This window comes from Bos grunniens, chromosome 7, assembly GCF_055505025.1.
Source record: "Bos grunniens cultivar Pamir isolate PY7600 chromosome 7, Bosgru_T2T1.0, whole genome shotgun sequence".
Classification (NCBI taxonomy): Eukaryota; Metazoa; Chordata; class Mammalia; order Artiodactyla; family Bovidae; genus Bos; species Bos grunniens.
In genome coordinates, this window is record NC_141171.1 from 99,351,893 (window position 1) to 99,373,633 (window position 21,741).

General features: G+C 38.0%; 1 long non-coding RNA gene across 14 annotated transcripts in view; it reads right to left on the reverse strand.

Annotated features, from left to right (window-relative positions):
- LOC147370029 (uncharacterized) overlaps window positions 1–21,741 on the reverse strand; it is a 277,352-nt gene that overhangs the window by 242,251 nt on the left and 13,360 nt on the right. For 10 of the 14 annotated variants that reach the window (XR_015168321.1, XR_015168333.1, XR_015168334.1 and 7 more), the window contains exons 2-3: window positions 12,490–12,565; window positions 12,060–12,141 (exon numbers count right to left, since the gene is read on the reverse strand). This is a non-coding gene — a long non-coding RNA (uncharacterized LOC147370029). The other 4 variants (XR_015168325.1, XR_015168324.1, XR_015168327.1 and 1 more) reach the window with 4 other exon arrangements.

The following is a 21,741-nucleotide window of genomic DNA, read 5'->3' on the forward strand; positions in this document are numbered from 1 at the left end:
CCACCTGGGAATGCTCATTTAGAAGTACATTGCTATTAAAATCTCTAAATAATGTAGGCCATGAAAATACCTGATCATTAATTAGGTCAGTTAACTCATTTTATGAAAGAATTACGTTCTACTAAAAGAAAAGCTATATAATGTTTATTCTTGATTAGAAATAACTCCTTGAAATTCCTTGACATATTTACCTCCAGGTAATAATCATTGTGGCAAACTTTAGATTTCCATCTGTCTTCCACCACACTGGCCAATCAAAAAATAAACTGCATTTTCTTATTACTTTCATTTTCCACCTCTAATCAGCATATTTTTTAACTTAAATGATTCATCTGTACTTTTTATATTATACTGATCCTTGTATTCTTTAAGAAGCTCTATAGTATTTAATATTGTCAGTTAACCCTTTAATTCTCATGTCTTATTTGACATTTAGAACTTAAGAATTCTGAAGGTTTTGTATACACCGAGTAGAAACAACAGAGGTAAAAAACAGAATGTGAAAGACTAGAGATCTCTTCAAGAAAATTAGAGATACCAAGGGAACATTTCATGCAACGATGGGCTCAATAAAGGACAGAAATCGTATGGACCTAACAGAAGTAGTAGATATTAAGAAGAGGTGGCAAGAATACACAGAAGAACTGTACAAAAAGATCTTCATGACCAAGATAATCACGATGGTGTGATCACTGACCTAGAGCCAGACATCCTGGAATGTGAAGTCAACTGGGCCTTAGAAAGCATCACTACGAACAAGCTAGTGGAAGTGATGGAATTCCAGTTGAGCTATTTCAAATCTTAAAAGATGATGCTGTGAAAGTGCTGCACTCAATATGCCAGCAAATGTGGAAAACTCAGCAGTGGCCACAGGACTGGAAAAGGTCCATTTTCATTCCAATCCCAAAAAAGGCAATGCCAAAGAATGCTCAAACTACTGCACAATTGCATTCATTTCACACGCTAGTAAAGTAATGCTCAAAATTCTCCAAGCCAGGCTTCAGCAATATGTGAACTGTGAACTTGCAGATGTTCAAGCTGGTTTTAGAAAAGGCAGAGGAACCAGAGATGAAATTGCCCATATCCGCTGGATCATGGAAAAAGCGAGAGTTCCAGAAAAACATCAATTTCTGTTTTTTGACTATGCCAAAGCCTTTGATTGTGTGGATCACAGTAAACTGTGGAAAATTCTGAAAGAGATGGGAATACCAGACCACCTGACCTGCCTCTTGAGAAACCTGTATGCAGGTCAGGAAGCAACAGTTAGAACTGGACATGGAACAACAGACTGGTTCCAAATAGGAAAAGGAGTATGTCAAGGCTACATATTGTCACTCTGCTTCTTTAACTTCTATGCAGAGTACATCAGAGAAACTCTGGGATGGAAGAAGCACAAGCTGGAATCAAGATTTCTGGGAGAAATATCAATAACCTCAGATATGCAGATGACACCACCCTTATGGTAGAAAGTGAAGAGGAACTAAAAAGCTTCTTGATGAAAGTGAAAGTGGAGAGTGAAAAAGGTGGCTTAAAGCTCAACATTCAGAAATCGAAGATCTGGTCCCATCACTTTATGGGAAATAGATGGGGAAACAGTGGAAACAGTGTCAGACTTTATTTTTGGGGGCTCAAAAATCACTGCAGATGGTGAATGCAGCCATGAAATTAAAAGATGCTTACTCCTTGGAAGGAAAATTATGACCAACCTAGATAGCATATTGAAAAGCAGAGACATTACTTTGCCAGCAAAGGTCCATCTAGTCAAGGCTATGGTTTTTCCAGTGGTCAGGTATGGATGTGAGAGTTGGACTGTGAAGAAAGCTGAGAACCGAAGAATTGATGCTTTTGAACTGTGGTGTTGGAGAAGACTCTCGCGAGTCCCTGGACTGCAAGGAGATCCAACCAGTCCATTCTGAAGGAGATTAGCCCTGGGATTTCTTTGGGAGGAATGATGCTAAAGCTGAAAGTCCAGTACTTTGGCCACCTCATGCAAAGAGTTGACTCATTGGAAAAGACTCTGACACTGGGAGGGATTGGAGGCAGGAGGAAAAGGGGACAACAGAGGATGAGATGGCTGGATGGCATCACTGACTCGATGGATGTGAGTCTGAGTGAACTCCGGGAGTTGGTGATGGACAGGGAGGCCTGGTGTGCTGCGATTCATCGGGTCGCAAAGAGTCGGACATGACTGAGCGACTAAACTGAACTGAACTGATACACCTAGTATCAAATAGACACTGTGGCAAATTCTGTTGACCTGTTCATATCCTCTACACACTCAATGTCTTTACAATTAAGGAAGCCCCTGTAGAACATCTCAACTGTCTTAGGGAGGGAATCTTTGATTTCTTTTCTGTCTGTAAGAGTGCATTTACTTTCAATCAGAACAAATAACAAATAAATAAATAAAGTGTCAGAGATAGTGCCCTTAGAAGTAGTGCTCAGATAATGATTTATGAGAATGAGTATCTGACTACAGTAGTTTGTTTTACCTTAATTGATAGAGATGCATTTTCAACATCCCACAGATCCCCAGCTGGTTAAACTCTAACTGTCCCCTGCATTGCCTTCTTTCTCTATCTTTTTTCACCACTACCTTATTGATGTTTCCTGGAATGGCTATCAAAGAAAATATTTTACTCAAATTCTATCTCAAGGTCTGCTTCTCTGTAGCCTAGACTAAGATATTATTTATTGAAAAATCAAAGAAAAAAATAAATGAGAGAAAAAATGAGATAAAGTGTTGTACTATAGAGACATTGGAAAACTTGATGTGCATAGTCATCTTTGGAAGCTCCACTGGGATAGGAAAAAAAAAAATCTAGAGAAGTTGCAATAAGTAACACAAAAGAAAAAAAATTAAAACCTTCAACAATAGACATTATATTTCTATGGCTCGAGGATAGATTAAAATAGAGCTAGGTGATCTTTTTTATAATAAAAGACATTGCTACAGATTTTTACAAAGTGGAAAAACAATAATCAAATCAATTTCTAGTGATCAAAGAGTCATATGTAATTCTAAACTCAGTATGAGGTAACTTGGCCATTCCCTTGCAAATTATTGAAGATGGGCACAAAATACACTGTGGTTGCTCCCCAATGCCAGTGCCATGCCACGCATATCTTTCACCAAGCACTGCAACACAAGCCCACATGTTTTGTAGCTTTCCAAGATGATTGGAGAGAATAGCGTTGAAACATGTATATTGCCATATGTGAAATAGATCACCAGTCCAAGTTCGATGCATGAAGCAGGGCACTCAAAGCCAGTGCACTGGAACAGCCCAGAGGATTGGGATGGGGAGGGAGGTGGGAGGGGGTTTCAGGATGGGGGACACGTACACCCATGGCTAATTCATGTCAATGTATGGCAAAAACCACTACAGTATTGTAAAGTAATTAGCCTCCAATTAAAATAAATAAATTATTTTTTAAAGGCAGAAACAACAACAACAAAAAAGAAATGACATTTTTATTGTCCCATTTTGTTTGAAACACTGGGAATATTGACTACATATTCCCTCGAATCCCTTCAGAAAAATTTAGTTTGCATTTGATAACAAAATACGGCTATAACTCAAACTATTGCTCTTAAGGAATGAGAGCATCCTATGATGCAAGAGATAAAGAAATGGTTTTATGACGAGCAATAAAGGCCTCATCTGCTTAGTATCTTATGGGGATATTCACTATTAGGTATTAAAATAAGGCAGTCACTAAACTAGACTTCAAACAAATGTTATTATTGCTATGTAGTCTTCAATGTCAACATACAAATATTTAAAAATAATTATTACTAGACAAAGCAAAATTAATTACATGTCTAAAGCCATGCTGCAATGAACTCAAATTTGCTGAAAGGCATTTGAAGGCACTAAAAGTGATTCATGGAGGAAATATGAGCTTGGAAGCAGAAACAGAGATTTAATTGAAGGTAAACACATCCCAGGGAAAGTGTGTAGGATAAATAGAAGTACCGCACTGGGGAATCTTGAATGGATGGACTCAACCAGAACTTAAAGATAGGAAGAATCAACCTGGCTGTTCCCCCTTTTCCTAGAAGAATACACCTGGATTTTCACACTCTATGTATGCTATGGAGTAAAATTTGAGAAGAGGTAGAAATAATTAACTTTTATCAAGAACCATGCCATTCAAAGTATCATGCTGAACCATAATTCAAGTTATAAAATATTTGGAAATAGACTTCATAATCTGAATTTTAGATCTCATGAAGCTAACTTTTCTATAAGTAAACTCATTTGTTCTAGGTAAACCTCCCAAACTACAGCAGAGTCAGGATTCCACATCAGAATCATACAAGAGCACAAATCAAATATTTCCACTAATTTAACTTGTCATCTAGTGGAATGACCACTTGTCATTCAGTGGTCAAGATATCACAGACAAATTCATTTGAATCACTAGTCAGTGAAAATGTCCGTGTCTGTGGAGAGATACAAGGAAATGAGAAAGTCATAGCCCACTTCATGAAATATCTTGTATATGTGTATATCAAATAACAACTTGATAAACACTTTAGCATTTTTCAGATTCTTCAAAATTAACCAAATTACTTTATTCATATTTTCTTTTCTTATAGAGGAATTATCAGGCAAGAAATTACCTCTCCTTGTCTTATGGTCCATGTGATTCTGAAGCCCTCTTTTTTTGCAGTTTGATTAGTTGACTTTTGAAATAAGTGTGAATCTGTTTTAAAAAGTAAGACAAAACTAAAAATAAAGGGCTATGCTAAGAACATATTATGAAAGAAAATTCCATCACATATAAAAATATTAAGATGGAAAGCTGGTGCAATGTGGTATTTGCCATTTAATGCCTAATCATACTGCTCAATAAATTACTTTAACAGGTATCAGAAATACTATTTGAAAGATCTGGAGGCCTTTGTTGTAGCTTCATCTTACTTTGTTTAATTGCTGTCTAGCTCAGTAATATTGATTCAGTTCTGTAACTTCAGTACAGAAACCCATGATTTAGTAAAGGAAAAAGCATGGTGGCCCACTTAAATGTCTTTGAGAAATTAGCAAATAGCAACACTTTCTTTAAAAAAAAAAAATGAACAGGATGAATTAGAATTTCAAAACAGTTGATTACAATGAAAGCTTCAAAATATATCTATACCAAAAGTATAGCTACAGAATCATACAAAGAGATCAAAATATAAGAACCACATTTACTACTAATCAGCCTACATAATAAGTGTATATGTAGTTAAAATAAATCCTCTGTCCATGGGATTTCCCAGGCAAGAATACTGGAGTGGTTGCCATTCCCTTCTCCAGAGGATTTTCCTGATCCAGGGGTTGAGCCCTGGTCTCCCACATTTCAGGTGGATTCTTTACTGCCTGAGCCACCAGGGGGGCCTATATGTGTATATTTACTTAAAAATAAAGCAGACACAATACATATAGCTATGTATCATATATTCTTTCATGATCCAGAAATTTATTATATAGGAAGAAAACTATTAATAACTTTTCAACAATTTTTCACAACTGAATGCTTCTCACTTTTTATTTTGAATATATATATATATAAGCATACTAAAGGTGTCAAGTAGAATTTTCACGTAGATATGACATAAGTTTTATCTTTTTCTTAATGACTGTTAAAATATATTTAAACATGCATCTAACTTTATGGAATAAAAGCATTTAATTCAAGCACATTAACACTAAAATTAAATGAATTTCTTCCTGACATTTTCATATGGGCTTCTAATAAATTCCCCAAAATGATATAAATTCATTTTGTGTATTTTCTTTTATTCTTCCTGGGAATTTAATTATGAGTAAGAGACAGCTGCATAATCAGCACTACTGTTTTCCTATCCATGAGCAGATTTACCCTTGCTCTTCTTATTGGCTATAAAGTACTTGTACTACTATTACATGTTTTAAACAGTACTTAACAGTGTTTCTATTATTTTTATTATTGCCAAGAATAAAGTTGGCATTCTTTAAAATAATTATTCAATTAGAAGGAATAAACTCGCATATTATAGAGTCTGATATACTACAGCAGGTCATTAAATCAAAAAGGCTACTATCTTTATCTCAGGCTAATATAACACACTAGAGAAAGGCTGTGCCACTCTGAGTTATATGCAATGGACATTAACTAAGCACTTTGCCTGATTTATTGGCATAACTTACTTTTCTGTTAGTAGCACAGGAAGTTTCTAAGAGAGAGCAAGAGGATGGCCTTAGCCAATATTAGACATCCTCATCTCCAAGCAAACAGAGGGATTCATCTTCTTTAAGTCTCTATTATGCTTTCTCTTTCATTTAAAAGTCGCTTCAGTGTTTCTATTTAAAAAAAAATGAGGCTTCTGGTCTCAGGAAATGTGAGAAGCTGAAAAGAGCGTCTTTCCCACTGGAAAAACTTCAGATTCATGGTTTCCACTTGAAACCATCAGAAATCTGAAGTCATGGAATAACCAAGGAACCTGAAATCTGGAGAGAGACAGGAGACTGCAGGGAGAAGTCAGTTCCAAACATTCGCTTCCTGGAGACCAGTGATGCCAGATGGGATATAAACTGATGGAGTCCAGAGTGTGGATACAGTCTCCCTTCAAAAACCGCCAAAAGTGGAAAAAGTACATGATGCTAAAGTAAGCAAGATACTGTATACCCGGCAACAAAACGATCCCTGAAAGATGAGGAAATGGGGTAACAGTACAATTTAGACTCAGCATATGGACTCCGCCTGCAATGCAGGAGACCCTGGTTTGATCCCTGAGTTGGGAAGATCCCCTGGAGAAGGGAAAGGCTACCCACTCCGGTATTCTGCCCTGGAGAATTCCACGGACTGTATAGTGTTTCTATTGTTTTTATTATTGTGAAGAATAAAATTGGCATTCATTAAAATAATTATTCAGTTAGAAGGAATAAAGGGAGGGTCACAAAGAGCCGGACATGGGGTCACAAAAGAGTCAGACATGACTGGACGATTTTCACTTTCATTTTCATGAAGTTTCCAGATGCAGTGCAGGCAAGGGAACCCAGCTGGAATCTAGCAGATGCCCTGAGTTGAACTGGGAATCTGAGGAAAGTAAGAGGGCCAGAGTTCTTGGCCCAGACTGTTTGAGCCTGAGAAGTCTGCAGAGAGGCCCATTTATGTATTTATTAATAAGTGCTGATCAGGGCATGCCTATGAAGAAACCACTAGGGTCTGGAGAAAAAAATCTTCCAGAAAGATGAGAGGTAACAGTACCCAGTGTTCACAGAGGGCCTTGGACAGTGCCTGATCCACCAGCTAGACTCAAAACTTTCAAAAGCCATGGGACTGTATCATCAGTAGGTGCTGCTGCTGCTGCTAAATCACTTCAGTCGTATCCAACTCTGTGCGACCCCATAGACAGCAGCCCACCAGGCTCCCCCATCCCTGGGATTCTCCAGGCAAGAACACTGGAGTGGGTTGCCATTTCCTTCTCCAATGCATGAAAGTAAAAAGTGAAAGTGAAGTCGCTCAGTCACGTCCGACTCCTAGCCCCTGCTGCTGCTGCTGTTAAGTCGCTTCAGTCATGTCTGACTCTGTGCGACCCCATAGATGGCAGCCCACCAGGCTACCTCATCCCTGGGATTCTCCAGGCAAGAACACTGGAGTGGGTTGCCATTTCCTTCTCCAATGCATGAAAGTGAAAAGTGAAAGTGAAGTCGCTCAGTCGTGTCTGACTCTTCTCGATCACATGGACTGCAGCCTACCAGGCTGCTCTGTCCATGGGATTTTCCAGGCAAGAGTACTGGAGTGGGGTGTCACTGTCTAGCCCCTAAATGATGCTAAATTAATGCATCAATAGACTGTATCTATTAGATACTGTATCAATAGATGCTAAAATGAATGCTAAAGTATGTATTTGATGAGAAAAAGCATATCTATTATCTAATCTTAAAATATCTCCCCTTTAATACAAAGGGAAACAATAATAAATCACAGTTTGAAAAACCTGCCCACATGACCTTAAGCAAGTGTTCAAAATTAACACTACCATAAAAGGACAAATAAAAATTATGTGTCTCCTAATATTAGTTACTGAGGAAACATAACATTGCTTTTCTGATATCCTTGTGAAAAAAAAAAGTCAAATTATGAGGAAACACCAGAGAAACACTAGATGAGATATTCTTCAGAATGACTACCCTGTTCTCTAAACAAATCTTTGGTATGTACAATTGATAGTTCTACTGTTCTTATGCATGAAATGTTAATTTTCATAGGAAAAATGCACTGAAATATTTAAATATTATGTTGAACACTTACTCTGAAATGGGTCATAACATACGCACAAGCACACACAGGGAGGAAATGATATAGAAGATGTAGTAAAATATTAACATTTAGGGAAGCTGGTTTGCTTTAGTTGCTAAGTCATGTCCTACTCTTTGGCAACACTGTAGCCCACTGTAGCTCTGTTCACAGGATTCTGCAGGCAAGAATACTGGAGTGGGTTGCCATTTCCTTCTCCAGGGGATCTTCCTAACATAGGAACTGAACTCCCATCTCTTTTGCCTCCTGCATTGGCAGGCAGATTTTTTACCACTAAGTCAGCAAGAAAGCATATCCTGACACTCAAAGTTAGATTTTCTAACACTTCTGGCATTTTCCCATTGTTTTCCCAATGTTGGGAAGTTTTAACTTACATTCAGATTATAGCGGCAGAAAGAAATATCTATTAAGGTGAAAATATTTATCATGCACTGTCATCCTTTAACCAAATCCTATGCTATTCTCCTCATGTATACGTTTTCAGCACTAATGACCTACTGCTGCTGCTGCTGTGAAGTCGCTTCAGTCCTGTCCGACTCTTCTCGACCCCATGGACTCCAGCCTACCAGGCTCTCCCATCTATGTGATTTTCCAGGCAAGAGTACTGGAGTGGGGTGCCATCGCCTTCTCCGAATGACCTACTAAGTATTCACTATTTTACCAAGAGTGTTGTATGTCAGGGTCCTTGAACTTACTTTTGCCTTTAGGAATCTTTCCTTTGGAGGATTTCCAAGGTTTACTCCAGGCTTTGGGTTTCATCAGGTCTCTGCCCAAATGCCATGTTCTTAGTGAGGTTTTCACTGATCACTCTGTGTAAAATATCGTCTTTTTTGAATCACTCTCCATAAATCAGACTTATTTCCATTTGTAGCAAGTGAAGCACATTATATGTTTACCCATTATCCTTCACAAACCCACAAGGTACAGGACAGTTAGAAGCAAATGAATCAAATGCTCGAAATTAATTTCAAATCCAATACCTCTGTCACTCACTTCAAGACACATTTTTATAACAATTAACTGAATGTTGTGCCAACAGTTATTCAGGCATTGGTTTTATTATTTCCCAAAGCTAATAATGAAATACAAGGAAGCTAATATATTTTTCCTGGTTTTATGCCTGTATCTGGCTTTTTATGTGAAGATGATGTTCTGAGACATGAGACTATGGCAAACACTCAAACTTCTGGCAAGAAGGCAATGGTGAGCAAGAAAGAAACGAATCCGTGGGCCACAGACTAGGACTCAGAGCGACACACAGAGTTATGCTCAAGAGTCCCTTGGTCTGCTTATTTCAGGTGATCCCTGAGATCTGGGTTTGTCTCTGACTCCTAAGGGAGTCATGTCAAACCTCCAGTTTTAAGAATATATTCACTTTCTTATTTATAAATAATATAAAAGAAAAAATTAAGTCACTCCATTAAATTGAACTTTTAAAAGATATGCACACGTTAGTGTTAATTTTGGAAAAAAATTATTTTAATTATGCCAAAAGAGAGAAACCCTTCAAAAGTTACAAGTAAACACACACACACACACCCCCACACACCCACATACAATACTGATTTGGGAAGAAAACTTTAACTAAAAAAAAAAAAAAAAATTCTGTAACTGTTTATGAAGTAAAATATATTTGGAAAATGAAAATATTTGCCACACAGTTTAGGCAGCTACACAATATATTAGGAACTAAAATTTAGACCACCCCAAGGATCTTATATTATAAAACATAAGTTGTTCCTGGCTGGCTTTGCAGTTTGAAATTCTGTCTTGCACACTTCCGCGAAATTTCAAATTGATCTTAGAATGTCTCATTTGTTTCTCTTGGGTACTTGGAAATCATTTGAATCAAATGGGAAATTAAAATAAAATAAAACTTTAAATGATTTGGCCCTCTTTCTCTCTATCCTCCTCTCTCAAAGACTTCATTGGGCTGCTCTGTCATATTTCGCCTGCATATAATCCATTCGGTTCAGCTCTATCTAATTTGCTGATGGAATTGGAATCTGCTTTGTTCTGTTTCTATTGAATTAAAACAGGAAGAAAAATGGACTCTGTTCACATGCTCTGGGCTCTGCTTAAAATAGGACCACCTCAGTGGGAGCTCTGCCATACCTGGCTGCTTTGTCTCAGCCCTGCTGGATTGCGAATTGGCTTGGCAATGTGTTTCTGCTTATCCAGCTTGTTTTGCTTGGTTGTTTTATGAATAAGCATCTGATTCTTTATTTCTTTGTTGCATTGAAAATCCCTCTACCACTTTTGGATTTGGCAGCCAGCAGAGTGAAAGAGCATACTGAAAGCAAAGTCTGGGAGCAAATTTGATGGCTTTAGGGAATAGAGAGTGAAGCATTTATTTTAAATGATTCATGCCTACTTTGAAAAAATACTCCTAAGTAAGTGGGGAAAAATTAATGTTTGTTTTGTCAGACAATATGGTTTATGAGTTTGTCTATATTTCAATGTCTGGGAAATGTGCACATCAGTCTACTCAAGTTATTACTCTCAGGATAGGAATATGAATTGCAATAGTATAAACCCATTAACTTATGGCAGAAAGCAAAGAAGAACTAAAGAGCCTCTTGATGAAAGTGAAAGAGGTGAATGAAAACGTTGGCTTAAAACTCAGCATTCAGAAAACTAAGATCACGGCATCCGGTCCCATCACTTCACGGCAAATAGATGGAGAAACAGTGGAAACAGTGGCTCCAAAATCACTGCAGATGATGACTGCAGCCATGAAATTAAAAGACGCTTACTCCTTGGAAGGAAAGTTATGACCAACCTAGACAGCATATAAAAAAGCAGAGACATTACTTTGTCAACAAAGGTCCATCTAGTCAAAGCTATGGTTTTTCCAGTAGTCTTGAATGGATGTGAAATTTGGACTATAAAGAAAGCTGAGTGCCGAAGAATTGATGTTTTTGAACTGTGGTGTTGGAGAAGACTCTTGAGAGTCCATTGGACTGCAAGGGGATCCAACCAGTCCATTCCAAAGGAAATCAGTCCTGAATATTCATTGGAAGGACTGATGCTGAAGCTGCAACTCCAATACTTTGGCCACCTGATGAGAAGAGCTGACTCATTTGAAAACACCCTGCTGCTGGGAAATATTGAAGGTGGGAGGAGAAGGGGACGACAGAGGATGAGATGGTTGGATGGTATCACCAACTCAGTGGACATGAGCTTGAGTAAACTCCAGGAGTTGGTGATGGACAGGAAAGCCTGGCATGCTGCAGTCCATGGGATCGCAAAGAGTTGGACAACTGAACTGAACTGAAACCCATTAACTAATGCCTTGATTATTTTACCCATCTTAAAGGGCAATCTACTGCAGCTTTTTACTTTAGAATAACATGATGGCAATCGGTCAAGTGATTATGAAAAGAAAGATTTTTTTTTAAACCCATCAGTACTATTGGCCCATATCCTTCCTTTTATGACACTTAAGACTAGGACATGTAGCTGTACTATTCTTGAATTCCTCATTTGTGAGATGAGCAAACAATTGAGTACCTTCTTAGGACAAATACACATATTTCTCAAAAGTTTTTGATCTCTTTAACTATGCTCTTTCAGCTTCTTACATTTATTTTCTAAATATCTCTATCCTGTGTCCTTTCTAACTCCATACCTAATAAACCAAGGCACCTGGTGTTTTTAGATCTTTTCTAAGACCCCCATTTGTCAAAAATAACAAAAGAACTTTCTCACTAGCTTAAGGTTTCAAAGGCACTAAAGTTATTTTAGTATGAAGAAAATATTACCTGAAAGTTTAGGAATATATTTTTACATCAGTGTCAGGATTCCCCTTTTTATGTTGAGCAGATTTCTGACATCCTAAGAAATCTAAAAAAAGAAAAACAGCTATTAATCTGATCTGTAGTAACTTGAGAGGTTTTATAAATTTGGGACAAGTAGTCACATACAGAAGACTGAAAAATGTCCCACCACACACAATGTTCAAAAGTATATATTGCTGTTCCTGGCTTATACCTTTTTCCAAAGAACTTATATACAATACTTAAAAACTTCAATTCATTTCTAGCCTTTTCCCAAGTAATACCAGAAGTAGCCAATCAGGATAAGCTGGATAAATCAGTCTGAAAATACACAAATCTTATTTTGGAAGCTTTGTTCCTAATCTTATTGTGAATGTTTGACATTATCACATCCCTCCTCCCTGGCAAGACTAACCTTCTTAAAATGTCATAGAACTTGTATCATTCTGATGCCCAGATGAATAGCCTAGCAAGGAACTTCCACATTCAACCTAGGAGGAATGGTCAAAAGCACAATGAAGTAGTAGTAAGAGAACACACATTATTAACAGGTGATTCTTTTCAAACATATATGAAAGGAAAGGACCTATAACTTTATCTTAAGGGGAAATGGCAAAAAGGAAATGAAGCTGTGGTACCCAGAATACTAAAACGACCCTGGTGACCCTTGTTTTTATAATCTCTCCCCCTTAAGTAGGGGTGAAATTTACAACTATAAACAGGTATCACTTATTATATGGCAAAAGGGATTTTGCAGAAGTAATTGAGGGAAGGGTACTTATTTCTCAACTTTAGGCCAATCAAAAGAGAGATGATCTAAATAGGACTAACCTAATCCCATCTGAATACAGAGGTTGCTGTTACTGCTGCTAAGTCGCTTCAGTCGTGCCCGACTCTGTGCGACCCCATAGACGGCAGCCCACCAGGCTCCCCTGTCCCTGGGATTCTCCAGGCAAGAACGCTGGAGTGAGTTGCCATTTCCTTCTCCAATGCATGAAAGTGAAAAGTGAAAGTGAAGTTGTTTAGTCGTGTCCGACTCTTTAAGACCCCATGGGCTGCAGCCTACCAGGCTTCTCCGTCCATGGGATTGTCCAGGCAAGAGTACTGGAGTGGGTTGCCATTGCCGTCTCCAATACAGAGGTTGAGAGACAAAGAAAATCTAAACTCTAAAACAATCAGTAACTCTTCAAAATCTGTGTTGGGGTTTACTGTCTCAAATGTGCTGTCTACTGACCTCTCACTCATTGTCCAGAATATTTCTAGTTTAAAACCAATCCTGGGGAGGAGCCAAGATGGCGGAGGAGTAGGACGGGGAGAACACTTTCTCCCCCACAAATTCATCAAAAGAGCATTTAAACGTCGAGTAAATTCCACAAAACAACTTCTGAATGCCGGCAGAGGACATCAGGCACCCAGAAAAGCAACCCAACTCTTCGAAAGGAGGTAGGAAAAAATATTAAAAACAAAAAAAAAGAGACAAAAGAGGGAGTTCCGTCCCGGGAAGGGAATCTTAAAAAGAGAGAAGTTTCCAAACACCAGGAAACCTTCTCACTGCCGAATCTGTGCCGAGCTTTGGAAGCACAGAGGGCAACATAACAGGGAGAAAAAATAAATAAACAATTAAAACTCGCAGATTGCGAGCCCTACGGTAACTCCCCCAGCGGAGAAGCAGCGCAGACGCCTGCATCCGCCATTAGCAAGCCGGGGCTGGGCAGGGAGGCGCGGCGTGGGCTGCATCACTGAGAGTAAGAATCTGGCCTGAATACCCTGAGCGCTATCTGAGCGAAATAATTTGGGCTAGCAAACCAGACTGTGGGATATCTACCACGCGAAAAGCCAGCCCTAACCTAAGACCGCCAGGCCCGCGCACGGAACAAAGGACTGAACAGAGATAGCCGGCTGCAGATCTTCCCCCTCCGGTGACAGGCAGCCAGAGCCGGAAGGGGGCAATCGCAGCCCCAGAGAGACATTATCTATAAAACTGTAAGCAGGCTTCTTTGCTAACTAAAACTTCTTGGGGGTCTGGACGGTCAACATCTGCCTGAGAAGGGGCGCCGGTTTTAACACCCAGATAACCAAGTGGCGGGGAGGCGATAAGTCGCAGCATTGGCGCTCACCAAACACCTCATCACCTGAGCTGCTCGGACCTGGGAAGAGCACAAAACGCAGCCCCAACTGAGTCTGCGCCTCTGAGGACTACCCGAGTGCCTGAACCTGAGCGGCTTGGACCTGGGAGGTGCATGCAGCCCAGGGCCAGCCTCGGATTGTTCCCGGCGGAACAACCTAGAGTCCGAGCAGTGTGGACAGGGAGGCTACACGCGCCGTGAGCGGGGGCAGACCCAGGGTGGCTGAGGCACTGCGAGCCCACGCCAGTGTTATTTGTTTGCAGCACCCCTCCCTCCCTCCCTCCCTCCCTCCCCACAGCGCGACTGAACAAGTAAGCCTAAAAAAAAAAAAAAAAAGAAAAAAAAGTGTCCTCCACCGTGCCCTTTGTGTCAGGGCGGAAACCAGATACTGAAGAGACTAGCAAACAGAAGAAGATATAACAGAGGGAAACGCCTTGGAAGCTACAGGCAATAGATCAAAACCCTGTGGTTACTATGGACTACATAGGAAGGGGCCCATAGATCTTGAGAAATATAAGTCAGACCAAGGAACTAGCCAAAAATGAACTGAACCCACAACACCCACAAAAAAAAAAACAAAAAAGTCCTAGATATATTTTTATTATTTTTACGATCATTCTTTCCTTTTTTTTTTAATTAAAAAAAATTTTTTTTAAGTCCTCTATTGTTCCTTTAAATTTCACTTTTATAACCTATTACTTTGCAAAAAAAAAAAAAAAAGACCCTATTTTTTTCTTCTTCAGCAAACTTCATATATATATATTTTATAATTTTTTGACCTTGTTTTTTGTTTGTTTTTCTTTTTGTTTTTTTCTTCTTTTCTTTAACATTGTATTTTTGAAATTCCAAACTCTACTCTAGATTTTTAATTTTCACTTTTTGGTATATTTTATCAATTTTGTACCTATAGTTTTTTTTTTTTATATAATTTCTGACTTTTTTTTTTTTCCTTCTCTGTTTCTTTCTCTTCTTCTTTTATATAACATTGTATATCTGAAATTCCAAACTTTACTCTAGATTTTTAATTTATGCTTTTTGGTATTTGATATCAATTTTGTACCTGTATTTTCTTTATAATTTTTGTGACATTGTTCGTATTTGTTTTCTCTCTTTATTTTTCTTCTTCTTCTTTTTTTTTTTTAACATTGTATTTTTTAAATTCCGAACTCTACTCTAGATTTTTAATTTTTGCTTTCTGGTATTAGTTATCAATTTTGTACCTGTACTTTCTTTATAATTTTCACGACCTTGTTTGTTTTTGTTTGTTCGTTTTTTCTCTCTTTCTTTTCCTTCTTCTTTTCTTTAACATCGTATTTTTGAAATTCCAAACTCTACTCTAGATTTTTAATTTTTGCTTTCTGGTATTAGTTATCAATTTTGTACCTGTATTTTCTTTATAATTTTCACGACCTTGTTTGTTTTTGTTTGTTCGTTTTTTCTCTCTTTCTTTTCCTTCTTCTTTTCTTTAACATCGTATTTTTGAAATTCCAAACTCTACTCTAGATTTTTAATTTTTGCTTTCTGGTATTAGTTATCAATTTTGTACCTGTACTTTCTTTATAATTTTCGCGACCTTGTTTGTTTTTGTTTGTTCGTTTTTTCTCTCTTTCTTTTCCTTCTTCTTTTCTTTAACATCATATTTTTGAAATTCCAAACTCTACTCTAGATTTTTAATTTTTGCTTTTATGTATTTGTTACCAATTTTGTACCTTTAAGGACCCAATCTTCAGGACCCATTTTTCACTAGGGAGTGAGATTACTGGCTTGACTGCTCTCTCTCCCTTTGGACTCTCCTTTTTCTCCACCAGGTCGCCTGTGTCTCCTCCCTAACCCCTCTCTACTCTACCCAACTCTGTGAAATTCTGTGTGTTCCAGACGGTGGAGAACACTTAGGGAACTGATTACTGGCTGGATCTGTCTCCCTCCTTTTCATTCCCCCCTTTTATCCTTCTGGCCACCTCTGTTACCTTCCTCCTTCTTCTCTTCTCTGTATAACCCCGTGAACATCTCTGAGTGGTCCAGTTGTGGAGTGCACATAAGGAAGTGACTACTGGCTAGCCCACTCTCTCCACTATTGATTCACCTCATCTCATTTGGGTCACCTCTAACTCCCTCCTCCCTCTTCTCTTCTCCATGTAACCCTGTGAACCTCTCTGAGTGACCCTCACTGTAGAGAAACTTTTCATCTTTAATGTAGATGTTTTATCAATGGTGCTGTATAGAAGGAGAAGTTTTGAAAATACTGTAAAAATAAGACCGATAACCGGAAGCAGGAGACTTAAGTCCAAACCCTGACTCCAGGGAACTCCTGACTCCAAGGAACATTAATTGACGGGAGCTCATCAAATGCATCCATACCGACACTGAAACCAAGCACCACACAAGGGCCAATAAATTCCAGGGCAAGACATACCAAACAAATTCTCTAGCAACAAAGGAACACAGCCCTGAGCTTCAAGATACAGGCTGCCCAAAGTCACCCCAAAACTATAGACATCTCATAAATCATTACTGGACATTTCATTGCACTCCAGAGAGAAGAAATACAGCTCCACCCACCAGAACACCGACACAAGCTTCCCTAACCAGGAAACCTTGACAAGCCACCTGTACAAACCCACACACAGTGAGGAAACGCCACAATAAAGAGAACTCCACAAACTGCCAGAATACAGAAAGGACACCCCAAACTCAGCAATTTAAACAAGATGAAGAGACAGAGGAATACTCAGCAGATAAAGGAACAGGATAAATGCCCACCAAACCAAACAAAAGAGGAAGAGATAGGGAATCTACCTGATAAAGAATTCCGAATAATGATAGTGAAATTGATCCAAAATCTTGAAACTAAAATGGAATCACAGATAAATAGCCTGGAGACAAGGATTGAGAAGATGCAAGAAAGGTTTAACAAGGACCTAGAAGAAATAAAAAAGAGTCAATATATAATGAATAATGCAATAAGTGAAATTAAAAACACTCTGGAGGCAACAAATAGTAGAATAACAGAGGCAGAAGACAGGATTAGTGAATTAGAAGATAGAATGGTAGAAATAAATGAATCAGAGAGGATAAAAGAAAAACGAATCAAAAGAAATGAGGACAATCTCAGAGACCTCCAGGACAATATTAAACGCTACAACATTCGAATCATAGGGGTTCCAGAAGAAGAAGACAAAAAGAAAGACCATGAGAAAATACTTGAGGAGATAATAGTGGAAAACTTCCCTAAAATGGGGAAGGAAATAATCACCCAAGTACAAGAAACCCAGAGAGTCCCAAACAGGATAAACCCAAGGAGAAACACCCCAAGACACATATTAATCAAATTAACAAAGATCAAACACAAAGAACAAATATTAAAAGCAGCAAGGGAAAAACAACAAATAACACACAAGGGAATTCCCATAAGGATAACAGCTGATCTTTCAATAGAAACTCTTCAAGCCAGGAGGGAATGGCAAGACATACTTAAAATGATGAAAGAAAATAACCTACAGCCCAGATTATTGTACCCAGCAAGGATCTCATTCAAGTATGAAGGAGAAATCAAAAGCTTTTCAGACAAGCAAAAGCTGAGAGAATTCTGCACCACCAAACCAGCTCTCCAACAAATACTAAAGGATATTCTCTAGACAGGAAACACAAAAACGGTGTATAAACTCGAACCCAAAACAATAAAGTAAATGGCAACGGGATCATACTTATCAGTAATTACCTTAAACGTAAATGGGTTGAATGCCCCAACCAAAAGACAAAGACTGGCTGAATGGATACAAAAACAAGACCCCTACATATGTTGTCTACAAGAGACCCACCTCAAAACAGGGGACACATACAGACTGAAAGTGAAGGGCTGGAAAAAGATTTTCCATGCAAATAGGGACCAAAAGAAAGCAGGAGTAGCAATACTTATATCAGATAAAATAGACTTTAAAACAAAGGCTGTGAAAAGAGACAAAGAAGGTCACTACATAATGATCAAAGGATCAATCCAAGAAGAAGATATAACAATTATAAATATATATGCACCCAACACGGGAGCACCACAGTACGTAAGACAAATGCTAACAAGTATGAAAGGAGAAATTAATAATAACACAATAATAGTGGGAGACTTTAATACCCCACTTACACCTATGGATAGATCAACTAAACAGAAAATTAACAAGGAAACACAAACTTTAAACGATACAATACACCAGTTAGACCTAATTGATATCTATAGGACATTTCATCCCAAAACAATGAATTTCACCTTTTTCTCAAGCGCACATGGAACCTTCTCCAGGATAGATCACATCCTGGGCCATAAAGCTAGCCTTGGTAAATTCAAAAAAATAGAAATCATTCCAAGCATTTTTTCTGACCACAATGCAGTAAGATTAGATCTCAATTACAGGAGAAAAACTATTAAAAATTCCAACATATGGAGGCTGAACAACACACTGCTGAATAACCAACAAATCACAGAAGAAATCAAAAAAGAAATCAAAATTTGCATAGAAATGAATGAAAATGAAAACACAACAAGCCAAAACCTGTGGGACACGGTAAAAGCAGTCCTAAGGGGAAAGTTCATAGCAATACAGGCACACCTCAAGAAACAAGAAAAAAGTCAAATAAATAACCTAACTCTACACCTAAAGCAACTAGAAAAGGAAGAAATGAAGAACCCCAGGGTTAGTAGAAGGAAAGAAATCTTAAAAATTAGAGCAGAAATAAATGCAAAAGAAACAAAAGAGACCATAGCAAAAATCAACAAAACCAAAAGCTGGTTCTTTGAAAGGATAAATAAAATTGACAAACCATTAGCCAGACTCATCAAGAAACAAAGGGAGAAAAATCAAATCAACAAAATTAGAAACGAAAATGGAGAGATCACAACAGACAACACAGAAATACAAAGGATCATAAGAGACTACTATCAACAATTATATGCCAATAAAATGGACAACGTGGAAGAAATGGACAAATTCTTAGAAAAGTACAACTTTCCAAAATTGGACCAGGAAGAAATAGAAAATCTTAACAGACCCATCACAAGCATGGAAATTGAAACTGTAATCAAAAATCTTCCAGCAAACAAAAGCCCAGGTCCAGACGGCTTCACAGCTGAATTCTACCAAAAATTTAGAGAAGAGCTAACACCTATCCTGCTCAAACTCTTACAGAAAATTGCAGAGGAAGGGAAACTTCCAAACTCATTCTATGAGGCCACCATCACCCTAATACCAAAACCTGACAAAGATGCCACAAAAAAAGAAAACTACAGGCCAATATCACTGATGAACATAGATGCAAAAATCCTTAACAAAATTCTAGCAATCAGAATCCAGCAACACATTAAAAAGATCATACACCATGATCAAGTGGGCTTTATCCCAGGGATGCAAGGATTCTTCAATATCCGCAAATCAATCAATGTAATACACCACATTAACAAATTGAAAAATAAAAACCATATGATTATCTCAATAGATGCAGAGAAAGCCTTTGACAAAATTCAACATCCATTTATGATAAAAACTCTCCAGAAAGCAGGAATAGAAGGAACATACCTCAACATAATAAAAGCTATATATGACAAACCCACAGCAAACATTATCCTCAATGGTGAAAAATTGAAAGCATTTCCTCTAAAGTCAGGAACAAGACAAGGGTGCCCACTTTCACCATTACTATTCAACATAGTTTTGGAAGTTTTGGCCACAGCAATCAGAGCAGAAAAAGAAATAAAAGGAATCCAAATTGGAAAAGAAGAAGTAAAACTCTCACTATTTGCAGATGACATGATCCTCTACATAGAAAACCCTAAAGACTCCACCAGAAAATTACTAGAACTAATCAATGACTATAGTAAAGTTGCAGGATATAAAATCAACACACAGAAATCCCTTGCATTCCTATACACTAATAATGAGAAAACAGAAAGAGAAATTAAGGAAACAATTCCATTCACCATTGCAACGGAAAGAATAAAATACTTAGGAATATATCTACCTAAAGAAACTAAAGACCTATATATAGAAAACTATAAAACACTGGTGAAAGAAATCAAAGAGGACACTAATAGATGGAGAAATATACCATGTTCATGGATTGGAAGAATCAATATAGTGAAAATGAGTACACTACCCAAAGCAATTTATAGATTCAATGCAATCCCTATCAAGCTACCAACAGTATTCTTCACAGAGCTAGAACAAATAATTTCACAATTTGTATGGAAATACAAAAAACCTCGAGTAGCCAAAGCGATCTTGAGAAAGAAGAATGGAACTGGAGGAATCAACCTACCTGACTTCAGGCTCTACTACAAAGCCACAGTTATCAAGACAGTATGGTACTGGCACAAAGACAGAAATATTGATCAATGGAACAAAATAGAAAGCCCAGAGATAAATCCACGCACATATGGACACCTTATCTTTGACAAAGGAGGCAAGAATATACAATGGATTAAAGACAATCTCTTTAACAAGTGGTGCTGGGAAATCTGGTCAACCACTTGTAAAAGAATGAAACTGGACCACTTTCTAACACCATACACAAAAATAAACTCAAAATGGATTAAAGATCTAAACGTAAGACCAGAAACTATAAAACTCCTAGAGGAGAACATAGGCAAAACACTCTCTGACATACATCACAGCAGGATCCTCTATGACCCACCTCCCAGAATATTGGAAATAAAAGCAAAAATAAACAAATGGGACCTAATTAACCTTAAAAGCTTCTGCACATCAAAGGAAACTATTAGCAAGGTGAAAAGACAGCCTTCAGAATGGGAGAAAATAATAGCAAATGAAGCAACTGACAAACAACTAATCTCAAAAATATACAAGCAACTCCTACAGCTCAACTCCAGAAAAATAAACGACCCAATCAAAAAATGGGTCTAAATAGACATTTCTCCAAAGAAGACATACAGATGGCTAACAAACACTTGAAAAGATGCTCAACATCACTCATTATCAGAGAAATGCAAATCAAAACCACTATGAGGTACCATTTCACACCAGTCAGAATGGCTGTGATCCAAAAGTCTACAAATAATAAATGCTGGAGAGGGTGTGGAGAAAAGGGAACCCTCTTACACTCTTGGTGGGAATGCAAACTAGTACAGCCACTATGGAGAACAGTGTGGAGATTCCTTAAAAAACTGGAAATAGAACTGCCTTATGATCCAGCAATCCCACTGCTGGGCATACACACTGAGGAAACCAGAAGGGAAAGAGACACGTGTACCCCAATGTTCATCGCAGCACTGTTTATAATAGCCAGGACATGGAAGCAACCTAGATGTCCATCAGCAGATGAATGGATAAGAAAGCTGTGGTACATATACACAATGGAGTATTACTCAGCCATTAAAAAGAATACATTTGAATCAGTTCTAATGAGGTGGATGAAACTGGAGCCTAATTATACAGAGTGAAGTAAGCCAGAAGGAAAAACATAAATACAGTATACTAACGCATATATATGGAATTTAGAAAGATGGTAACAATAACTCTGTATATGAGACAGCAAAAGAG